General features: G+C 41.5%; 1 non-coding gene across 1 annotated transcript; it reads right to left on the reverse strand.

Moving 5' to 3' along the window:
• Positions 1–11439: 11439 nt before the first annotated feature.
• LOC111783846 (small nucleolar RNA R21) lies at positions 11440–11516 on the reverse strand. The gene has a single exon (XR_002813438.1). It is a non-coding gene; the product is annotated as a small nucleolar RNA R21 (small nucleolar RNA).
• Positions 11517–17136: the final 5620 nt, after the last annotated feature.

A 17136-nucleotide genomic window follows, 5' to 3' on the forward strand; every position in this document is an offset into this window, starting at 1 on the left:
TTACAAAAATATGAAAACTAATTATACAAAAATAGAAAAATGGACGAAGACTTCGCCCAAATTGGCCAAAAAATGGCACCTAGAATTACGCTCTTCCATTGGCGTAAATTCAGATGTTTTGAGAAACCTAACTAAATAAGGAACATGACTTTTATTTAACAATCTCCTCCTAAAAGTTGTACCTTATTATTTGAACTCCGATCTTTGAGCGTAGTTCTTCAAATTTCACCCGCGCCAGGGACTTGGTGAAAATGTCTACAAGTTGTTCCTCTGTTTGGATGAAATCAATCTTGATGAGCCCTCGATCTGCACATTCTCGAATGTAGTGGAATCTGATTTCTATGTGCTTGCTCCGGTCGTGCAAAACTGGATTTTTGATCAGGGAGATCGTAGCTTTGTTGTCTACGTATAGCATTGGTGGATCGCTTTCTCTCCCGATGAGTTCTTCCATTAGTCGCGCAAGCCAGATCCCTTGTGTTGCTGCCATCGAAGCGGCGATGTAATCTGCTTCGCAGGAAGACAAAGCAACTACCTTCTGTTTTGTTGATTGCCAGCAGATCGCACCGCCTGAGAGAAAGTAGATCATTCCGCTGGTGCTCTTACGATCATCAACATCACCAGCCATGTCACTATCATTGTAGCCGACCAGCTTGAGTTTCTCCTTTCCGCTCCCTGCGCAGTATCTTACACCCCAGCCTCTGGTTCCGGCTACATAGCGCAGGATGCGCTTGACAGCCACTAGATGCTCCTCCCTAGGTGCTTCCATAAACCTGCTCACATATCCAACAGAATAAGCAAGATCAGGACTAGAGTTTACCAGATAGCGCAGACTCCCGACAATGCTGCGGTAATTGGTGGAGTCGACTGTCGTCGTAGTGCCGGCCTTCCTTAGTTGGAGTCGGGCCTCCATTGGCGTCCTTGTAGGATTACTGTCCACAAGCCCAGTTGTGTCCAGCAGCTTCTTCGCGTATGCACTTTGGCAGTTGGAGATGCCGGTAGAATTTTGTTGCACTTCGATGCCGAGGTAGTAGCTGAGCACGCCGAGATCGCTCATCTCGAAGTTTTTCGACATCTCCTTCTTGAACCTTTCGAGGACTTCCACGTCGCCTCCAGTGATTATGAGGTCGTCGACGTACACTCCCAAGATCAGTCGCTTCTTGCCATGGCCGTGCGTGTACATGCCATGCTCAGAGGCACAACGTTTGAATTTCAGTGACAGTAGGGTACTGTCGAGCTTCGCGTTCCAGGCTCGTGGGGCTTGTCGAAGCCCGTAGAGTGCCTTGTGCAGCGCAGTATCTTATTGGGGTTGTCGTTGTCCAGGGAGCCAGGTGGTTATCGGACATAGACGGTCTCTTTCAGCTCTCCGTTAAGGAAAGCAGACTTTACGTCCATATGGTGAACCTCCCAAGAGTAATGTCCCGCAATTGCCAGCAAGAAACGAACGGATTCTAACCTTGCCACTGGCGCAAATATCTCTTCGAAGTCCACTCCTTGCTTCTGGACGTAGCCCTTCGCCACCAGACGGGCCTTGTGCTTCACAACTTCTCCTTTTTCGTTGCGCTTCAGTTTGAAGACCCATTTGAGCCCTATGGCTCGATGTCCCGGCGGCATATCCTCCAGACTCCACGTCTGGTTCTCGGTGATGGATGTCATCTTCTCCTGCATTGCCTTCAGCCAGCACAAGTTCTTTTCTGCTTCGGCGAAGGTGTTCGGTTCATCTGCACTGATGGCATGTAGTTCGGCCACTTCTTCGAGCTCGCGCGCTGCCAGTCCAGGTGGTTCACCTCCTCCCACTAGGTCGTCCATCCTCCGGGACCTGACCTCCAGATCAGTATCATGATCGGCATCCAGCGTCGAATCCGCAGTCCGTGGTGTTGTGAATTCCACTGGTTCAGGGGGTGCACCTGCTGGCGGAGGTGACGGCTCCTGATGCTGGGCTCCTCCTTCTTCCGGCTCGGTGACGAGGTACTCCACCGTGAATTGATTTGGATTATGGTCTGCCTCGATCACGTCATTCCACTGCCAGAAGGTGCTTTCGTCGAAGACGACGTCCCGAGACACGTGAGCTCGCCCCCCTACAGGATCATAGAGTCTGTACGCCTTGCTCCCAGGTTCATACCAGATGAAGACGACCTACAGCCCCCTGGGATCGAGCTTGGCGAGGTGGGGACGTGTTACCTTCATGTATGCGACGCAGCCGAACACGCGGAAATGATGTACCGCTGGTTTTTTGTTGTACCAGCCTCATATGGTGTCTTCCCGTCGAGGCTTCGGGTTGGTGACCGATTGAGGAGATAGACGACCGTCATTACTACCTCTCCCCAGAATCTCCCAGGCATCCCGGCCGTCACCAACAATGACCTCGCTGTCCCGACGATGGTCTGATTTTGGCGCTCCACCACTCCGTTCTGTTGGGGGGAGTAGGGCGCCGTTAGGTGCCGTTGTATGCCGATCTCGTCGCAGTACTTACCGAAACTTGCCGAGGTGAATTCTCCACCTCGGTCTGTGCGCAGCACTCGCATCTTCTTCTCACATTCGGCCTCCACTCGCGCTTAAATGCGCTTAACCGCCTCTGCCGCCTCACTTTTCGTTTGCAGCAGGGTCAGCCACATGAAGCGGCTTTTGTCATCGACTAACAGTCGAAAGAGACTCTTACCGTCTGGGGTCGCCGGCTTGATGGGCCCGCAGATATCGCCGTGTACAAGCTCCAACGGCTCATCAGCTCGGTAGGATGTTCGAGACGGAAAGGGTGAGAGCCTCTGTTTCTGTTTGCCAATGAGGCACCCGTCGCACAGCTTGTTCACGCCTTTGAGTGCTGGCAAACCGTGCACCAACTCCTCCTTCTGTAGCTTTTCTAGAGCAGGAAAGTTTAAGTGCCCGTACCTTGCGTGCCACCTCCAAGATATCTCTTCGGTCTTGGTCGAGAGGCTGATGGATTAGTCTATCTCTAACTCCAGGATGTAAAGACGGTTTGTCGTGCGCCTTGCCTGCGTGAGCAGCCGTCGTTGATTATCGCAGATTTTGAGTAGTCCGCGCTCGATGGAAATGAAGCAGCCTGTCTCATCGAGTTGACCCAGACTCACAAGGTTAGCCTTGAGCCTCGGGATGAAGTAGACGTCGGTCAGCTTGCGATGCTCGCCTCCCTTGCTGACGAACAGGATGGTGCCGCGCCCTTCGATCTCGACGACGAAGCCGTCGCCGAATTTCACCGTCCCACGGATCCCCAGTCGAGCTCGGAGAACGCAGATCTAGCCCCAGTCATATGGGTTGTTGCCCCTGTGTCGAGGATCCATCGTCGGTGCTCGTGTTGCTCGTCCCTCTTGCCGATCTGAGCGAACACTCGCTCCTCCTCCAATTGAATTGGCTCCCCAGCTGGTGCCACCTTTGCTACGCCCAGCTGGAGCTCTTTCTCGGGTTCAACATCGTCGTCGATTGCCTCCATCTCCATGGATTTGGAATCGAAATTGGGGACGCATGCACTTACCATGAAGAGAGCTGACTCGTCCTCCTCGGATTGAGCCACACATGGGCCTTTTCGGCCTTCTCCTTGTTCCTGAGCTTGCTCCAGCAAATTCCTGCTCAGGTGTCCTCTCTTCCCACAGTTCGAGCACTGGATCGGCCTGCCAAGCAATTCCTGCTCAGGTGTCCTCTCTTCCCAAGCAATTCCATCGCTGGTGCTCGTGTTGCTCATCCCTCTTGCCGATTTGAGCGAACACTCGCTCCTCCTCCAGTTGAATTGGCTCCCCAGCTGGTGTCACCTTTGCTACGCCCAGCTGGAGCTCTTTCTCGGGTTCAACATCGTCGTCGATTGCCTCCATCTCCATGGATTTGGAATCGAAATTGGGGACGCATGCACTTACCATGAAGAGAGCTGACTCGTCCTCCTCGGATTGAGCCACACATGGGCCTTTTCGGCCTTCTCCTTGTTCTTGAGCTTGCTCCAGCAATTCCTGCTCAGGTGTCCTCTCTTCCCACAATTCGAGCACTGGATCGGCCTGCCAAGCAATTCCTGCTCAGGTGTCCTCTCTTCCCACAGCTCGAGCACTGGATCGGCCTGCCATTGGTCGACTCCTTCTTTTGATCCCCATCTTTCCCGCGCGTGCGCCCGTGGGACTTCCATGGCTTCTTACCGCCTTTGCGGCTTGAGGGCCCGTTGCTCTCGTCGGTGTTGTTGCGGAGCTTTAGCCGTGCAAGCCATTCCTCCTCCGTGAGGAGTAGACGGCCCTCCTTGTCGACACCTGAAGCAGTATTTTTCTTCCGCTACTCGACCGTTACGTAGTCTTCCAGTCACCTCTTCCACTGTTAGGTCGTTCACGTCAAGCAATGTCTCGATTGAAATCGCGACTTGATCGAGGTGATCGGGAACGACCTGCAACATCTTCTTCACGATTTCTGTCTCGCTGATGCTGGCCACCGAGAGTGGTGATGCTGTTGGCGAGCCCCATTCGCCAGTCCTTAAAGCGGATCTCCGAGCGGGAACGACCTGCAACATCTTCTTCACGATTTCTGTCTCGCTGATGCTGGCCACCGAGAGTGGTGATGCTGTTGGCGAGCCCCATGATCCGCATTGAAAAATAATCGACAAACTCGCCAGTCCTTATAAAAAGCGAATCTCCGAGAGCTCCTCCTTCCGCAACTGCTCACAATGTTGGATTCCCGCACAATGTCGGCCTCTTCGTGGTGGTGATGGAGATGCCAGCACTTGGCAGCAGCGTGGAGGAGTGAGCGAGCGCCTGCTCGAGATGAACACCACGGTGTGCTTATTTTCGCACTTTGCATTTTCTTCTACTCAAACTTGAGACCTGTGTGTTATTAGGTCGACACTCTACCCACTTGAGCTATTCAACTTGATTGTTGATAGGTTGGCTCTTCTGTGATGGTATACTACCAATCGCTTCAACGAGGCTCTGATACCACTCGTTGACTCTGTCAATTCGGAGGACAATGTCGACGAAAAATTGGCCGAAGGTTTCTTCAAAGGAAAAATTAGCCGAAGTAAAAGGAGAGAGGGAGAGAGATTCGCTGAGATTTGCTCAAGACTCGATATCTTATTTTCTTTAAGTTGAATGGTTTAAATAACCAATCTAATTACAAAAATAGGAAAACTAATTATACAAAAATAGAAAGAATGGACCAACACTTAGCCCAAATTGGCCAAAAAAAAATGTCACCTATAATTATGCTCCATTGGCGTAACTTCAGATGTATTGAGAAACCTAACTAATTAAGGAACATGGCTTTTATTTAACATATATTCTGAACAGATCGCCAACAAAAGGAGTTGCAGATGGTACACCGTATCAAGCTTGGTTTGACAAGATACCGAAGGTTCATCACTTTAAAATCTTCGAGTGTCTTGCTCATGCCAAGAATACATATTCACACCTTCCTAAACTTGTTGATAGGAGTGTGAAGACAATTATGTTGGGATATGAAGATGGAACCAAAGCTTATAGACTATTGGATCGACAAAAGAACAGAATTATGGTGAGCATGAATGTGTTGTTCGAAGAGGAAAAAAATTGGTGTTGGGAAGAAATCACAAACGATGATGATGAACAAAGAGGAACTTTCACCATTCAAATTTCAGAAAAACAGAGTAGAACAGAGGAGAGGAATATTGTGATGGTGTTAATATAACACATGCGGAAGCAATTTGGATCTTAGGCAGTTTTAGAACATCAATTATAGTAAATAACTCGCATGTTCATAAGTATTAAAACTTAATGAGTTTAGATACTAACCTTTTGTAGTTCAAACTCCTTTTTCCTCACGAACCGGTTTCGAACCACCACTAGTGTCTTCTCCACTATCCTCCGGCCTTAGAACGGGATTGTGGAATCCGGTGAGTGACTAAACTTGGGATGGATTTTGTATATGTGAAGAGAGTGTTTGTGAGAGGTTTTTCTCAAGGTTTTTCACCAAGTAGAAGAAGACCTTCCATGTACCATGATCACTCTATTTAAAGAGTCATGTATGCATGTTCATGCAAATTTGAGATCACCAAATTTTGACACTTAAAATTCTACTCAAATGTTTGGAATTATGTGGCAAGCATGCATGTTTGAGTTAACCAAATTTTGACACTCAAAATTCCACTCAAACTTGTGGGGTTTATTTGGCAAGCATGCAAGTTTGGTTAAACCAAATTTTGACACCTCAAAATTCCACTAACATGTATTTTTCAATTAAATGAAGTCACCATTTTGACTTTCTTCATTTTAATTCAACAATTAATTTGAATTTCAAATTAAAGTAACATTAAATGATTAATTAAACTATTTAATTAATATTTAATATTAATTCAAATGCCAATCCCAATCACATAATTGATTAAGATATTTAAATCTTATTTAAATATCTCAGATTCTCTCTTTTTGTTTAATTCGTAAATAAACAAAAATGCGGTTAAATATATCGTATATATATAGCGCATATTCCCTAATTTGAATTCGAACACTTCGAACTCACTCGTCACACTGTTCTATGGTTTAGTCCGATATGAGCTAGCAGAGGGACCTAATGGACCTATAGATCATGGGCTCCAACGATCCAAGATTAACCGGTTAAACTCATTAACCTTGTTAACCAACATTCGTTAACTACTAGGACACTCCACTATAGCCTAGTAGTTGCACTCCCCTCACTATAGATATATTTCTGTCCATTTGATATAACCATGATTAGTAAGTCGATCCTTCACAGGTTGTTCGTAACTAAAGCTGGATCAATTTACCGTTTTACCCCTAAAGTTACTTATGGTTCCTTATGTCTCACTGATCCTCTAATGAACAATTGGTCTGTGGTCCAACCAGTAAACCGAATCCCTCTCAAGCTAACGAGAGGGTGGGGCCCCTTGTTCAAGCCCTGGAGTCAGTGCTTAAGGGAACTACCTCTCTTCTATCCCTAAAAGTGGGTAGGAGTGAATTCCATCTTGCACCCCACGTCCCCAGCCATTCACCCAGTCTTACCCCTGAAATGGGAGGCCTATTGAGTCGGCGAACTAGAGCCACTCTCACCCATGCAAATCTAAGGATAATTCCGAATAAACAGGAGTTCATGGTTAGCTCAGGATTAAAACCGAGTTACCTAAGTTATCGAATGAAAAGAAAATCAGTCTCAACAGTAAACGACATTATAAAGTGAGAGTGATTTTCTTTATGGTCCGATCTTATGCAATACTCATTGCATAGGACGCCCCCACTCACATGTCTCCACATATACAATTTAGTGATCACATTGTTTATATCATATACAAAAGTGGGCCGCATCCATAGTGTCCCCAGAATAAGGTACTCAGCCTTATTCTTATACTATAGATCATTTTGACTATATATACTTGAACTTGATCCACTCTTATGTCTCTACATATAGTTCAAGTAATCATACTATAGCCAGAGTGTTCTTAGTTTATTGGATTTAGATTAATGATCGTAAAGTTCACTTTATTCAATAACAATCTTTACTGAATAAACAACAATAATAACTTTATTGAAAATAGAATATGTTTTTGTTTACAAACTATGAGTTTTAGGACATAAAACCCAACATGTTGAACAAATCAAAGTTAATCCAGATGAAAGTCAAAGGGAAAATTTATCCTCAACTTTATCAACGCCATACATTACCTCAAATGCATCATCATCAAGCTCGTCAATGTCGAAAAAGTTCAGGTCTCTAGAAGATATTTATAGAGAATTGAACGAAGCAGAGGAGGAAGCAGTAGGCCTTTTTTTTCTTTCTATAGAGGAGCCAACCTCATATGAGGAAGCTGCTAAGAATGAAAACTGAAGAAATGCCATGAAGTCTGAAATTCTCTCCATTGAAAAGAACAGAACGTGGGAACTCACAAATTTGCCGAAGAATCATAAAGCAATCGGCATCAAATGGATTTTCAAATTAAAGAAAAATCTAGATGGAGAAATCATGAAACATAAGGCGAGACTCATGGCTATGAGATATGCACAGCAATTTGGTGTAGATTACAGTGAAGTATTCGCATCAGTGGCAAAGTTAGAAACAGTGAGATTAATTCTTGCTTATGCAACCATTAAAAACTGGGAAGTACATCACATGGATGTGAAGATACCTTTTCTGAATGGCGAGTTAGAAGAGGAGGTGTATGTTGTTCAACCAGAAGGGTTCTTCGACAAGGAAAATCCAAACATGGTATTAAAACTACGTAAAGCCTTGTATGGATTAAAACAGGCTCCGAGGGCTTGGAATTTTAAACTTGATCAATGTTTGCAGTCAACTTGGTTTTGTTAGATGTCCACAGGAATATGCTCTCTACAAGAAAATTAATGGAGTTGAATCAATGATAATCGCCACATATGTGGATGATTTAATCATAGCCGGCTCAAACAAACAAGTTATAGCTCAGTTCAAGGAGAGATGCACCAGAAATTTGAGATGAGCGATCTTGGACTTTTGAGCTATTACTTGGGTATTGAGGTACGACAAAGCAGTGAATCAATCACTTTATGTCAGGCCGGATATGCAAGAAAAATCCTAGAGAAGCTAGGAATGGGGGAGTGCAATCCTTGTTCGATTCCCATGGAACCAAGAATGAAGATGAGCAAATATGGGAATGGAGAACCTGCGGTTGACAAAACACTTTACAGAAGTGTTATTGGAAGCTTATGCTATCTGGTTAATACTTGACCCGACATAGCCTACTCAGTTGGTGTGATGAGTAGATACATGGAGGCACCAACAACTTCACATTTCACAGCAGTAAAACAAATATTGAGGTATGTGAAAGGTACTCTAAGTTTTGGTTGTGTTTATGAAGTTATCGAATGTGGAGCATGTAGGATTTAGCGACAGTGATATGGCTGGGGATATTGATGATAGGAAGAGTACAACTGGAGTGTTGTACTATTTGGGAGTAAATCCAATAACCTGTGTATCACAGAAGCAGAAGGTGGTGGCTTGTTGTCATGCGAGGCTGAGTATATAGTCGCAACTGCTAGAACGTGTCAAGGAGTATGGTTGGGCAAGATTTTGAATAACATCAGTCAACTGCAAGTAAAACCCAAGCTTAATGCTGACAATAAGTCAGCTATAGCGTTGGTGAAAAATTCTGTTTACCATGACCGAAGTAAGCACATTGATACCAGGTTCCATTTTATGCGACAATTTGTGCAAACTGAAGCTATTGAACTGGAATATGTGAACATAGATGAATAGTTGACGGATATTCTGACAAAGCCATTAGCAAGACAACGGTTCCTGGAATTGAGAGAGAAGATTGGCTTGAAGAAAGTCGATTCAGCATAGTTAAACAAGTTTAGAGGAGTGATGGTTGGTTATAAACTTTTTTTTTTATTTATTTTATTTTTGTTGTTCATTTCTCGATTAAAAAAAAGGTCGGAGATATCGTGTGAGGAAGAGTGGGAGTAGTGGAAGAGTGGAACTAGTTTGTAGGGAGATATAGTGAGTGGTTGCTGATTTGTAGCAAGAAATTTATTTATTTATTTTTTTCATTATATAAGGAAAATGGTGTAAGTTAGTGAGACACAAAAAGAAGATAAGTTTAATTTGTGTGTCTTTGCTCCTTCTCCCCTTATCTTATTTTTTCTTTCAAGATCTTCTTGTCCAATCCAATACGAACTTCTGTGTCATCCTATATTCAGTGTTCACGAACGCTAGGGAGAAGCATCATTCTCATAAAGTTTCTAGCATAATTGGTAATTGAAGGCCTCCTTTGACACAGTTGAGGGAACCCTTACTACTTACGGAGTTGAGCATCCTCTGAGTAGTATTGTTCTAGAAAGGCATTCTTGAAGTCCGCCCACGAGATTACACCTCCCCCATGACTAATAATCTCACGGGTGGACTGCCACCATAGTTCTACATCATCTCGTAGCATGAACGCTCCACATTGTACCTTCTGAACATCTGGGCAATTGGTCAGCCCAAACACTGACTCTATCGAATTCAACCATAGTTGTGCCACTCTCGGATCATCTTAAGACCCACTAAATTTACAAGGGTCACCCTCCTAACGTCTTGCAAGCACTTTGCTTCACTGATTGACGACGAAATATTTTATTGTTGTGTTGTAGCCATTGTTTGCATAACGGCTTGTAATAATTTCATTACGACAGTTGTAGGGTTTGGTACAGCTTAATCGAAGTTCACTTTACAACTTCTAAGACAGGTAAAGCTGCTAAATTGATGATTTTCAGTTTTCCTGTGTCTCAATGCCAAAGAATGTTTTAAGTATTTTTCAACCTTCATATGAATGGCTCCATAATCAACAATAGTGCACTGTTTACATTATATATTTTTTGTTAGAATTTTTATTAAGTGCACGTATCAGAGCTAACCCTTCTAGACCATTTGGATATCCGTTATTCTCATTTTCTACACTCCATTTCTGTTGTACTAGTTATGGTGGTATATTTCAACTCACCCTAACCTGGAAAGATGGCACAATTATTACAACCCCAACATTGTACAACATAATGACATGTACATAAAAAAAGAAACAGGAACTCATTGACAAAAATAGAGGATTCAAAGCTTGTTGAATCACTTATGGCCCTACTGGATTGAGTGGAGATCAGACAATGGGGCATTCACCCAAAGAACCTAAAACAGCCACAATTGATGGAAGAAAAGTTACCAGACTAGATTGTAAAGTCGGAAGTCTTAATAAACAGTACACAGCAACTTCAAAAATGCTCCAAACTGCATACACTGAATTTGAGTGGAACAAAGAGTTCTAGTGCATCAAGACATTGAATTCAAACTTAAATCACTGTTCTAACCCACTATACTAATAGGGTCTCCAAATGAGACCGCGAAACAAACCATTCCCACTTTACCATGACCTAAACAAGATAATATGGGTAAGTCTAGTTATTGAATCAACCCTAAACCTCAGAACTTCAAGCAAACTTATGAAACTCAGACTTCAAAGTTCTAAGCAATTCAATAAGTTTATAAACTTAACTTCAGAATTCCCAACTCAGATTTCATAATTGAGCACTCTAAAATGTACTTACTTACATTGCACTATTTTTCATAACTCAACTCAACGCATCTTAGGTAATGTGTACATCTTTCATTCATATCATGACACGTTCAAATATCACTTGAACCCATAGGAATAAAGTTTAAAAGAAGGGTAAGTTTTGACACCAGAATTTATAAGGGAAAACGATGTTAGCATGTACCTAATTTTTCATCCCATAAATAACTCAAAAGAATTAGAGATTAGAATTGTATTCCAAAATGCAGCATAGAATCTATATTTCACAATTGTAGGAGCTGTCAGCATTTGGAATGGCTTCAAAATGTTCAGCACAAAACAACAATCATCTAAATGATATCCGAAGCTCAAATATGAACACAACATGCCCCTACTTCCACATCCATAATCTAAAACATGCTCAACAAAAACACATAAATTAATCGATTTGAAACATATATCCCTCAGAATTGATAATTCATCAGTAAGATTCAGTCCACTACTTTTATATACCAAATCGATCATCATAGGGATATAAATTTCAAGACCTTTTCACATACCAATCATTCTCATTCAATGTAAAAATCGAGAACTAAGAACAACTAACCAAGAGATTGAAAGCTTAATCCATCCATAAAAAACAAGACCAAAATCAGAAAACTCATCCCAATCCTAACAAATTTGCATCGAAAGGGGGGCCCTTATAATTAAAGCATTCTGGATGAGACGAAAGATGAAGAAGAAGAGGATGACGAGCGGCGGATTTGTGACATTTGGGTTCTTCTGGTTTTATACATGGGGCAGATGAGAGACCAGAACCTTCAATTGCTTCACGAGGGTATACACAATTACATTTTTACCCTTCGCCATCGTAACTGTTTTTTTAATATCTATATATATATATTTATTTTTTATTTTTTTATATCTCCAAACTATTTATCTAAAAATACATTTAAATTTGAAAATTTTGAGTAAAAAATTCAAATGTTCCCATAATATTTTATTTTAAAATTTAAAATTTTAAAAAAAATTAAAAATTATCCTCTAACTTTCCACGATATATTTTAATTCTAAAAAAATTTATTATTATTTTTAAACTTATTTTTAAAAGCACTTTAAACTTTTTTAAAAAAACTTTAAAAATATATTTGGAATTTTTAAAAAATGTACAGAGACGAAACAACTTTTCAAAAGTAATATTAATACACTTTGACTTAAAAAAAAAAAAAAAAAAAGGAATAGTATATATAAATAGATGGTAAATTTTTTTAACTTTTTTTTATAAATGTTATTTTTAAATTTTCACCGCTATTCGTATTTTTTTAAATAAATTACTAATATTTTCCTTTAAAACCAACCATTTATCTTAAATTTTAAAGATATTATTAAATTTGGAAAGTTTTAATAATATTTTTTTATATAAATCACAAAATTCAAAACTTTGTTTATTAGGATTTCTTTTTTTATTAATCATCAAATTTCAATTATAAAATAATGTAAAATAACTATTAAAAAGCTTCTCAGGCGCTGACAGGTTGTCAGGTGGGCAGGCCGTTTCATCGGGCAGCCCGTTAGTCAATTTTGTATATTAAAAAAAGAAAAAAAGAAAAAAAAGGATTTTTTCATCGTACTACACTCGAATCGACGACAAGTCGTATGAAAAAACGAAATTTGCCTTCCGACATATCGACCGAAGTTTTAAACACTGCTACAGAACAACTCATCATTTCTCGTTTTGGCATCAGAGCTGAAGAACCACATCCATGGAGGCGCAGAGGAAGCAGTTGTTGATTGGCTTCTAGGGCCGTGTGATTTGTGATGTCTGCGGCGATTCTTCCATAGGACCAGAAGACTAAATTTGTAGAGTGAAATATCTAAAGCTCTAGATAGCTATTTCATTAATGCCTTTCACCCATTGTACTAAATTTGTAGTTCTTGCCCCTTTTTTACAGTTTTGGAAATGGTTACATGGGGAGTTCTTTTATGATGGGGATCAACCATAGGTTCTTCACCTGTTTATGGGGAGTTCTTTATGTAGTACTTCCCTATACACGACTCACATGTGCGAGTGTGAATCCCCAGGGAGCTCGCACACCCCTTGGACTCTCTGGTCAAGCTAATCTATAGCGACGTCTGGAGGTCAGCGAAACCCCATAGTGTCATGCACCTCATGAACACCCTCATCACTGCGCATTCGCACCTGTGCACATTCACGCTTATCATACGGTGTGTGTCTGCACTCATCATCTCTAGGGGAAGTAGCCCTATGCTTATGAACATACAATATGCATGAGGTCCTTCTAAATCCAATTATACGTCTCTTCTAACACAACCCTCTAATCTCCTCTCTTTGTTACACTGTGTAACATGTGCTCATGGATATTTACATTAATATCATTTTCTTACTCTTAGGGTTGTGTCCTATGTCGATCTACGACATGATGCAATATGACATACAACATCATAAGACATGTTCAACATGGAAAACATCATCATGTTAACAACATCGCCATGCATACATCATACTCATCATAAAAGTCATTAAGTGCATCAAATATAACTGTATGTCATGCATCAAAACATAAATAACGTACATTTAACATACATCACAACACGTCATGCTTCATACATCATCATAATTCAAACAATCTTTAGTCTATCCTATAGTAAGGCTACTTACTTGGTTGGCCTTGGTCGAAGTACTCCCTAATTAGTTAAACGTAAGCTCCCGTTCCGTGAGAGCTACTTCCTACGTTGCTGGGGTTTGTTTCCTATCACACCGTTCGCCACCTTCCGTTAGTATTTCACAATTAATTTACCAATAATTCAATAAATATAAAATACAGCTCTAAAACGACCTCGAATACCTTAATCGGGGCCAAAAACAAGTTTGGGAGGGTCGAAACAGGGGAAACCAGGTCGAAAATAGGTCAGCCAAGCCGAACAGCCGCTGGGAGCCGCCGAGGGATCGCCTGCACCGCTGTGTGCCACATAGTAGAAGCAGAAACGCCACGTCCTGCGGTGCGCATCGGGTCGAGGCGCGGGTCACACTCCGGTTCGGGTCGACTACTGCAGAAGGCTACTGGGGCGGGCTGGTTGTTGGGCCTCGATTTACTGGACTAGGCCACAAGTGTTTGGGTTGCAGGCCGGTTCGATTGGACCGTGAGTCTAGTCTCGGGTTGGTTCAGCTGAACTGTGGCTTCTAGGCTGATTGAGGTCTGATCTCGAGTTGTAGTTGGGCTGGACTGAGATTGGTTTGAGCCTCGGGTTTGGATATTTGGTTCGGGCTGACCCGAATCCGATGGATCCTTCTTCCTTACCCGACTTCTACGCAATTTTCTGGTGCATTTTCTCTCTCCTTCTCGCGGCGTTTCCGTTGCCGATTTCGGTTCTCTTTCTTCCTTTTCCTCTCTGTTTGTCGTCCCTCTTTCCTTCCTTCGAAGTTTTGTAGCCTAAAAGTTCCTAAAACCACAGATCTAAGAATGTTTAGGAAAACCCAATTTTTCGACCTCGGTTACCGACGACGGTACTTACGAATACGCACAAAACGTACCTTGAGTTATTGTGCTATCGTTAGGGACCTTCTCGTGATGGTAACTAAGCGCTTGACATCGGTTTACGGGTGGCTTGCGACTCGTCGGAAAAATTAGGAACTCGCAGACGTTATTCGAAATCTCTCTCTCTCTCTCTCTCTCTCTCTCTCTCCTATTTTCTTTCTTTGGTTCTGGGAGTCGTGGGCTGAAGGCTGAGCGGGGTGCGGTTGTCGTTTAGTGTGGGATCCGCGAAACTCGGCTATCGTCGGAAAACTCGCGAGTTTTTTGGTGACTTGAGTTTTTTTTTTCTTTTTCCTTTTCTTTTTTTTTTTCCTTTTTATTTTCCCAGGTCATTATATTGTATACCCCTAAAAAGAACTTTCGTCCTCGAAAGTCTCAAACTCTTGTACCAACTCGGGGTATTTTTCTCTTATTTCGTCCTCACGCTCCAACGTGGCTTCCTCGCTGTGGTGATTCCGCCACAGTACCTTAACGAACGCAATGTTTCTGTTGCGTAAGGTTTTTACTTCTCTGGCTAAGATCTTTACTGGTTTTTCCTCGTAGCTTAGATCTTCATTAAATTGGAGTGGTTCGTAGTCTATTACATGCATAGGGTCCGTAATGTACTTCCTCAACATCGACACGTGAAATACATTGTGCACTCCTGAGAGGGCTGGAGATAAGGCTTGATGGTGTTAATATCACATGCGGAAGCAATTTGGATCTTAGGCACTTTTAGAACATCAATTATAGTAAATAACTAGCATGTTCATAAGTATTAAAACTTAATGAGTTTGAATACTAACCTTTTGTAGTTCAAATTCCTTTTTTCTCACGAACCAGTTTCGAACCACCACTAGTGTCTTCTCCACTATCCTCCGTCCTTAGAACGGGATTGTGAAATCTGGTGAGTGACTAAACTTGGAAGAGATTTTGTATATATGAAGAGAGTGTTTGTGAGAGGTTTTTCTCATGGTTTTTCCCCCAAGAAGACCTTCCACGTACCATAATCACTCTATTTCTAGAGTCATGTTTGCATGTTCATGCAAATTTGAGATCACCAAATTTTGACACTGAAAATTTCACTCAAATTTGTGGGGTTTATTTGGCAAGCATGCAAGTTCAGTTAAACCAAATTTTGACACCTCAAAATTCCACTAACATGGATTTTCCATTAAATGAAGTCAATATTTTGACTTTCTTTCATTTTAATTCAATAATTAATTTCAAATTAAAGTAATATTAAATGATTAGTTAAACTATTTAATTAATATTTAATATTAATTCAAAAGTCAATCCCAATCAATTCTGACACATAGTTTATTAAAATATTTAAATCTTATTTAAATATCTCAAATTCTCTCTTTTTGTTTAATTCGTAAATAAAACAAAAATGCGGTTAAATATATCATATAAATGTAGCGCATATTCTCTAATTTGAATTCGAACACTTTGAACTCACTCGTCACACTGTTTTATTGTTTAGTTCGATATGAGCTAGCAGAGGGACCTAATGGACCTATAGATCATGGGCTCCAACGATCCAAGATTAATCGGTTAAACTCATTAACCTTGTTAATCAACAACACTCGTTAACTACTAGGACACTCCACTATAGCCTAGTAGTTGTACTCCCCTCACTATAGATATATTTCTGTCCATTTGATATAACCATGATTAGTAAGTCGATCCTTCACAGGTTGTTCGTAACTAGAGCTGGGTCAATTAGCCGTTTTACCCCTGAAGTTACTTCTTGTTCCTTATATCCCAATAATCCTCTTATGAACAATTGGTTTGTGGTCCAACCAGTAAACCGAATCCCTCTCAGGCCAATGAATGGGTGGGGCCCCTTGTTCAAGACTTGGAGTCAGTACTTAAGGGAACTACCTCTCTTCTATCCCTAAAAGTGGGTAGGAGCGAATTTCATCTTGCACCCCACGTCCCCAGCTATTCACCCAGTCATACCCCTGAAATGGGAGGCCTATTGAGTTGGCGAACTTGAGCCACTCTCACCCATGCAAATCTAAGGATAATTCCGAATAAACAGGAGTTCATGGTTAGCTCAGAATTAAGATCGAGTTACCTAGGTCATCAAATGAAAAGAAAATCAGTCTCAACAGTAAACAACATTATAAAGTGAGAGTGATTTTCTTCATGGTCCGATCTTATGCAATACTCATTGCATAGGACGCCCCCACTCACCTGTCTCCACATGTACAATTTAGTGATCACATTGTTTATATCATATACAAAAGTGGGCCGCATCCATAGTGTCCCCAAAATAAGGTACTCAGCCTTATCCTTATACTATAGATCATTTTGACTATATACTTGAACCTGATTCACTCTTATGTCTATACATATAGTTCAAGTAATCATACTATAGCCAGAGTGTTCTTAGTTTATTGGATTTAGATTAATGATCGTAAAGTTCACTTTATTCAATAACAATATTTACTGAATAAACAACAATAATAACTTTATTGAAAATAGAATATGTTTTTGTTTACAAACTATGAGTTTTAGGACATAAAACCCAACAAGGCTAACGTATATGCTATTGGATCAATTCGCTTTAGGATCTCGAATGGTCTAATGAATTTAGAACTTAACTTGCCCTTA

The sequence above is a fragment of the Cucurbita pepo genome, chromosome 14, assembly GCF_057944985.1.
Source record: "Cucurbita pepo subsp. pepo isolate OVF chromosome 14, ASM5794498v1, whole genome shotgun sequence".
NCBI classification, from domain to species: domain Eukaryota; kingdom Viridiplantae; phylum Streptophyta; class Magnoliopsida; order Cucurbitales; family Cucurbitaceae; genus Cucurbita; species Cucurbita pepo.